Genomic DNA, 7,621 nt, shown 5'->3' on the forward strand with positions numbered 1-7,621 from the left:
GTGTGGTTGTTGGAGAAAGGGAGTGTTGGTTGGGGAATAACAACATGTTGACTGTAGCATCTGTGTGATTACTGACAAAAATAGAGAATAGAGAGAAATGAATGCGGCTTGAAAAAAATGCCCTCTTGTTGAGACTTATATAACAAACACACACAGAGACAAACTTTTATACACACACACACACACACACACACACAGATCTTTTGGAGCTGGAGCTGAATTAAACAATGTCAGTGCAAAAAGAATGACACTTCTCCACAAAACACACATGTTCGCCTGACACACACACAAGCAGAGTTCCTGTCTGCTCTGATAGGTGTAAAGACACAAGCTGTGTGGTGAATGATCACAGCATGCTGTTGCCTCCTGCAAAATATCCTGAGCTCTTTCAGATCCTGTTGCTGCAGAAAGCTGATTTGGTTTTCACAGCGCACACAGGCAGCTATGGATTATAGATTATGTGTTTGCTCTGCCTTTCCTCGCTCTGACTGCGAGTTTGGACTGGGAGGGGGGCAAGGTCAACAACTCCCCAGGAGTTCATTTAGGCCATCCACTGTCAACTGCTTGGCCCTGCTCTGGAAAAAGATTCACCATAGCTCCTGTACATTATAGCTGGATGTAGACTGGTTGCTCAGAGGATGGCATTGCAATTTCTTTATTGTCTCTAAAGCAGGTGTTGGAGTTTGACAAAGGGACATTATACTGTAAGTTCAAAATGAAAGCAGTTGTAGGCTTAAAGATGTTGCTATATTTCGAAAAACTAAAATGATATGCAAGAATATGAGCAAAACAATATAGATCACCCCCTAATGGCACTCTGGTTACCACAAGATATAGACCAATCAAGTTTCTCAAATGAAACGTCCTCTGGTGAAGTATTTGCGGTCAAAAAAATAATTTCTTCCTCTAAAGGTTCAGTTAAAGGAGTCATCAGGAGACATAACAAAAAGTGACAAATATAATTAATTGCTACATCCACCTCACATTTGATATATCATGTATGTGGTGTATGTGCCTTAACTCCTGTTGCCATGACAGCGGATGCTGTTTCTCAGTTGACAGTGATATTGACTTCCAGCAGTGGCAACTGGAGGTCAGTATTCTGGACACCACAGGGCTGACAAATACTGGTCGATGTGTGTGTGTGTGTGTGTGTGTGTGTGTGTGTGTGTGTGTGTGTGTGACAGAGAGAGATGCCATCGGTGGTTGATGCCTCCTATGGAGCAACATAGCTGTGTGTGTGTTTGTGTGTGTGTGTGCGTGTGTATAGCTTGTTGGTCTTGCACGTGCATAGAGTAGTTAATTAATGTCTATGTGCATTTGTGTGTGTGCAAATGTGAAAGTGTTGAAAGCACTGGCCTGTGCATGTTAAAGTGGGGGTGTCTATCATTTGACATATGTTTAAATATCATCATGCATGGAGAGACGTGTCACTGCTGGGTAACACTGACAACATTCAAGAATGCACATGCAACAGTTAGCTGAGTAAACGTTCAACAGAAAGTTAACCAGCAGTATTTTTAAAGCCCCCTGAAGTGGCAGGATTTGATCTTTTTTAATTTGCCATACATGACAGTGAGATGAATATCTTTCGGTTTTGAATTGTTCATCAGACAAAACAGGGCATTTAAAGATTTCATCATTTTCTGACATTTTACAGCCAAAACAATCAATTGATAAACCAAGAAAATTCTTGTGGCAGTCAAGATGTTTAACACCTCATATCTAAAGCTCCAAACAGAACAGGCCTTCCAGACATGTCGATGTTGTTCTTGTGGAGTTTGGAAGAGGCTTGATTCTACACTTTACAGATTTAGAAATCAATTCCTGTCAAAAGACAACAGAGAGAATGAAATCATGATTTAGATAGCACTTCTTGTACATTCATAGTTCCACTGAGCTCGATGTAGGATAAAATCCCAGAAAACGAGACGTCCATTCCTTTTACTGTATACGGCAGCTCCACGTACTGAGTCCCTCTAACAGCACAGACAGGAAGCAAAGTATAGTCAAATGTTAAGTCATGTAAAAACAAGCAGGTCAGTGAAGCTGCTCAGTGCTCTCACTCACTTTTTAGCCATCTGCTCTATGTTGTAACCTGGACTGGGGTCATTGGAAATCTGAGTGGAGAGACAAAGTGTTCACACACATCGATCATATATACAGCAAAAGGAAAATAGCTGCTCTAATAAGGACACACACCTTTAAGTATAAGTATCAGTGATATTACTGCAGGGAGGTACATGCACAGAGCCCAAAGGATATAAACAGACAATACCCACCTCAGCCCCAGCCTGTTCACTCTGCTCTAGCAAACATCTAACAAGTCAATTCTACTACAACACAAAGTGACAGGATCATCAGTTTACCCAAAACATTTATGGGTTGCAAAATTCTCAAAAAATGGAAAATCTATCTAATACATCTTTCACTGAAAAACAAAATCAGACTCTTTGTTAACAAAACACTTAATTTTCAGAGTGTTGAAGCGTGAGTTCATGTTAGATCATTTACTACCACTCACACAAACACAGCAAGTGTTCTGGAGATGCACTGAACGACTGTTAACAGTCTGTGCTTTTGTAGTAAATAATATTAGAACTGTAAAAACTCAGGTTTGTGAACAACTGACTGATGATCTGCTGATTATTTGATTTGATGATTATTTCTTAAATTAAGATTAAAACATTTCTTTCAGACTGGAAAAGCTTCTAAAACAGCGTCTCCACTATCATAGGACGGCCACACTCTGCAAAGATCAGATGAACCTTTAAGGTAGCATTCAGCAAACTCAATGTGATCTCATGGTGATGGTGACAATGCGGCAGAATAACGGAATATAACATTTATTGCAGCTCTAATGCTTTTTAGTCTGGTGATTATGACATCAGGAATGACAATGTTTGTGTTTAGGTGGAAACTCATTTCTCTCTTTTACAGAACAGAAAAATAAGCAACCTGTTCTTTTAAATCCCACAAATCTCACGTGCACTTTACAACTGCAGGAACAGCGCACGATACAGCAGTGCAACAAAACACTCCTCTGTGGTATATTTGTCCTTGTATGACTGAAAAACTCATGGTGGTATTGTCACTGTAGTGCAAGAGGAGCCCCAGATCTACAGTATAAGCACTTCTTACATCGGTATTTAATTAACAGGCAGGTTGATCTATCCTTTAGAGAGAATCTGCACTAATTGATGATCAATAAACTCTAATTTTACTGAATCCAAGAAAAAAAACAGAAACCAGTGAGCCAAGACTCAGACATGTAGTGGATAGTAATGTCATGGTGTCATTTCTCATCAGCATCAAGCGGCTTCAGAAAACAGCAGGAGCTACCTGCCGCATCTTTGTGTGTTTCTGTGTAAGTGTGTGTTTTGGCCTTTTTACAGCCTGTGTGTGTCTGACTGTGATCTGACATTTACCTTCCTGGCATACTAAAGGTTCCACCACAGATCTTAAAGTTATATGACTCATATCATGTGAGGAATGATGACTACCACCTATTAAGACAATCTGTATCCATATATGGACAGCTATTGGTATTTATTGGATTTACATGTCTTTCTATTATCAGTTTAAAGCAGTCGGTCACATCAGAGCAATTTTCCCTTTTATTTCAATTCTCTAAAGATGCCACATTGCACCAATTTGCACATGTGGATAAGACAAAAGTGTGTTAGCACATGCTGATAAATGTTGTGCATACTCATTCACATTATCACAATAATCTAATTAACCTTAATGACCTTATTCAGAGGGAGCTGTTTGTATCACAGTTTCAATGAGTCAGCAGAAAGTAAGACAGAAGAGAGAGAGAGTGAGTGAGAGGGTGGAGAGAGGGAGAGATGGACATGTAGGTGGATCAACAAGTGTTTTCACAAAGGCGGACTATATGTCAAATCTCTTGTAGGTTTCTACAAGTAGGTTCTTAATAAATGAGGGGAAAAAACAATTGACTGCTATATTATTGACTAAAAAGTTGGGAAGTCTAAGTCAGCTGTTAACAATATAATCCACAGATATGGTAGTTTGACCAGATCACATATGAATTACCAGTGGGGAGGTATTTTGGCAGTGACCAAAAACAAAAACAAAAAAGAAATGCAGTTAAAGTGAGGTCAAAAACAGCTGAGAATGCTGCTTAAAATGATTCATTCCTAATAAAAGATAAGGCAATCAATCAGACGGATTGGTTTGGCTTCAACTGAACTAGTTTGGCCTTGAGTCCACAGTAAATGTCAGCCTCCTCTGTGCATTCAGTCTGTGCCTGACAACCACTTGGATCTACTGTATATGCCTCTTTTTAACAAAGTGTCCTGTGTCAAGCACTGTCATCCCTCCTTTGACGTCCTGGCTGAGCTGACACTGACTGACAGCTGACAGCAGGCTCGTGACCACTGCAGCTCCTCTTTTGTCCATGAAGGGAGTGATACTGGGTTGCCAGGTTGTTTTGTGGATGGGTGAATTTAATGAAGAATCCACTCTATAAAGAGGACAATTGATAAATTAATGTTGCTTTTATTACTTCTGAGACAAAACAGGTATGAAGTTCAGCTGTGGCTCCAGGCTGTGATAGCTACTTCTCTGTTATGAGACAGGTACTCATACTGGAGATGCTCTTTTCAAAATTCAAAGTAATTTTGTTACAGACAGATCTGTCTATCCAGATATTAGTCATGATAATGATGATGTGAATGGATCACATATCACCCTCTTCATGTTTCTAGTCCTCTCCGCAAATGTTCCAGAGCCACGTCACATGGCTGCTGTGCTGCAGAGGGAGAACGAGGAAATGCTTTAGTGCTTTTAATAGCCTCCAAATGGCACTGTGGAACAGCTCGCTCACTAGTTTAGTTAGAACAACCCAGAAAACAAGAGTTTCAAACAGAATGGGGAAAATAAGTTCAACAGCTATCAGGGTGTAATGAAAGCCTCTCACACACAGCATCTAAAAGCAGAAACCTGTGAGAGCTTTGTGATGGGAGAGCCTGAAATACAGAACAGAGTGAGCCAGGATGCAAGCTTCAAACACCACCTATACCACCTGTGCTGAATATGTACAAACTTATATTCAATGATCAAACAACACAACTGAATATTAAGTGACAAGTACAACTCTCCCTCCCCTTTAAACATGTTATACCTTCTGAACAGGTTATATGCTAATACATCTGAAAATCATGTACCTCAGCTGGAGCTCTGCAAAGAACAGCTCTTTCAGTGATCAGAGGTCACTGTGAATGATGTGCAATTATTAACATAACATCCTGCGCATGATATCAAGTCTCAAGAGAAGTGTATTGTCAGGCCATCTACATAGAAGTACACAGTAGGGATGAAACTCCTTTTCTGTCTGGGGCCAGCGGTGCCACATTTTAACATTTAAGCAGTGTCAACATATGGTGCAGGGACAAAAACAGTGCAAAACATGTTGTGGGTGTGTGCATTTGAAATGTCTGTGAGGATGAATGTGTGCATGTGCACTGAAATTATGTTTTTTTTATTTAGTCTGCATCTTTATTACTCGCTGTCAGAGATCACCTGCTAATCAAACAGTGCAGATGATGCTGTGGAACATTTTCACTTAAACTCTCTGTTCGCGAAATATACTTATACTATACAAAATGTGTCACATATGACATGGCAGGAAGCACTCATTCTTCGTTAGAAAAAAACTACTTTACTTTACACCTGAGTGTGTTTGCTTGTGATTCATGTCATGTGAACCAGGCTTTCTTTTTTGGATATTTTTAATTTCTAAAACAACATTATAGCAGTTTGTCTGACAGTGGTATAAGGTCCTGGTCGATACGAGTATGACATATCTGGACTGTGGGTGTTCTTTTAGGTCGAATTTTCTATCTAAAGCATGAAATGAATGAAAAAATGTAATCTACTAATTATTCTTACTGTGGTAGTTGAATGCAAACACAACAGCTACTGACAATTTTAGCCACTTGTTAGAACTTTTTGGAAAATCTTTTTGTCTGGTCTTTGATCCAATCTCATCGTAGCAGTCCTCCTTCACAGGACTTGTGCATATTTGCCCTGTCATGCATAAGGACACATTTTAAAAAAAAAAGTATTCATGGACAGGAACTTTGGTCTTAAATCTCCATACTGGAACAGACTAAAATAAAAACACTCACTAACGGAGGAGGAAACAAACTTGAAGCGAGGTCAGTAAATGGTGTGTGGTATGAATAGTGAATGAAGTTCTGTCTCCGAAGCGGCTACAGAGACACACTTAAGTCACACACACGCACACAGGGTGACAAACACTTACTTCCCTAGGAAGAGGGCGAGCACCTCAGCCCTGCATCAGAGTACTTGTTTTTTCATTCCCCCTCAGTGCGCACAAGCACACCAACTGAGACGGATTGCTGCTGGGCGCCATGGCAACCGATGGGGCTATTCTCCGCCACTGTGGCTGAGGGAGGGAGAAGGAGAGAGAGGGAGAGAGTTCATCAACAACACACATTTTTATTCTGCCTTTACTCACTGCCAAGCTACACACACACACACACACACACACACACACAAACTTTATTCTACATTCACATAGCTCAGTGACAAGCCCTTGTTGTGCTGTGGAGGAAAAGATGCTTTGAGGGGAGAAAAAGTTTTTCCTTCTTGATGTGAGTATGGAGTATGGATGCACATATAAACAGACACAAACTGAACTTTTAGCCTTTAGTTAATGCTACTGCAAATACTTGGCTAAAGATAAGTGGAAATGATTTTCAAATTAGAAGCAATTAGACTTTTCGAAATACTGTATACCACGTATTACTCAATCAATATAACAGTTACACTTTAACCTACCTTTTTACCTTTGTTTTCTTTCGTTTTGAAGAAGCCTCACATAAGCGGAGCAGCACATACATGACATTTTTGTTATATTAAGCAAGTTAATCAATGAAAATTGTCTTTGGTTACTTTGCTAACAGGAAACAGGTGTTTCCAATGATATTAATTAAGGTCCCGTTCCATTTAGTGCAGCAGAGACTTTCCAGTGAGGAAACATGCAGCACAGCAGCACCCTGACTCTGTGTGAGCTGAATGGAACTGAACCATAATTAGTAACATTGGTAACACCTGTTCACCTGCTATTTCATGTCAAAATGGCTGCCATGAAGAAGGTCTACTGACTCCTTGTTGTTTCAGCTTTTTGGCACTGCCCCTTTGTCCAAAGTCTGTGGACTGATATCTGTAACTTTATTGCTAAAAATGTTGATAATGATTTTAAGTTGTTTTGGAGGGATGTACTGTTTGGGCTCTTTGACTTGAACAAAAATAGAGTAAGATTAAACAAAACATTTATTATCAATCTCATCATACTGATGGCAAAATTTCATATTCATAAGTAAATTTACTCGAAGAAAACCATCTTTTGTTGCCTTTCACGCTGAGCTCAGACAGTACATCGCTTCCATTAGGTTTTCTAATAACACAAAAGCTATTAAAACTCTTAATATATGTGAACATTTAAATATATTTATGTAAACTCTTTCTCCCACTTGGCGTAGAATATACATGAATGTTTTTGTAATGTTTTGTATATGTAAATGTAAATGTAAATGTAAATGTACTTTATTTATACAGCCCTTTACAA

General features: G+C 39.4%; 1 long non-coding RNA gene across 1 annotated transcript; it reads right to left on the reverse strand.

The window, feature by feature from the left end:
- Window positions 1-679: 679 nt before the first annotated feature.
- On the reverse strand, window positions 680-7,014 carry LOC113745664 (uncharacterized). The gene is made up of 4 exons (XR_003462304.1): window positions 6,832-7,014; window positions 6,293-6,436; window positions 2,071-2,120; window positions 680-1,979 (listed from the first exon to the last, which is right to left on the reverse strand). It is a non-coding gene; the product is annotated as an uncharacterized LOC113745664 (long non-coding RNA).
- Window positions 7,015-7,621: the final 607 nt, after the last annotated feature.

Source organism: Larimichthys crocea, chromosome III, assembly GCF_000972845.2.
Source record: "Larimichthys crocea isolate SSNF chromosome III, L_crocea_2.0, whole genome shotgun sequence".
Lineage (NCBI taxonomy): Eukaryota > Metazoa > Chordata > Actinopteri > Sciaenidae > Larimichthys > Larimichthys crocea.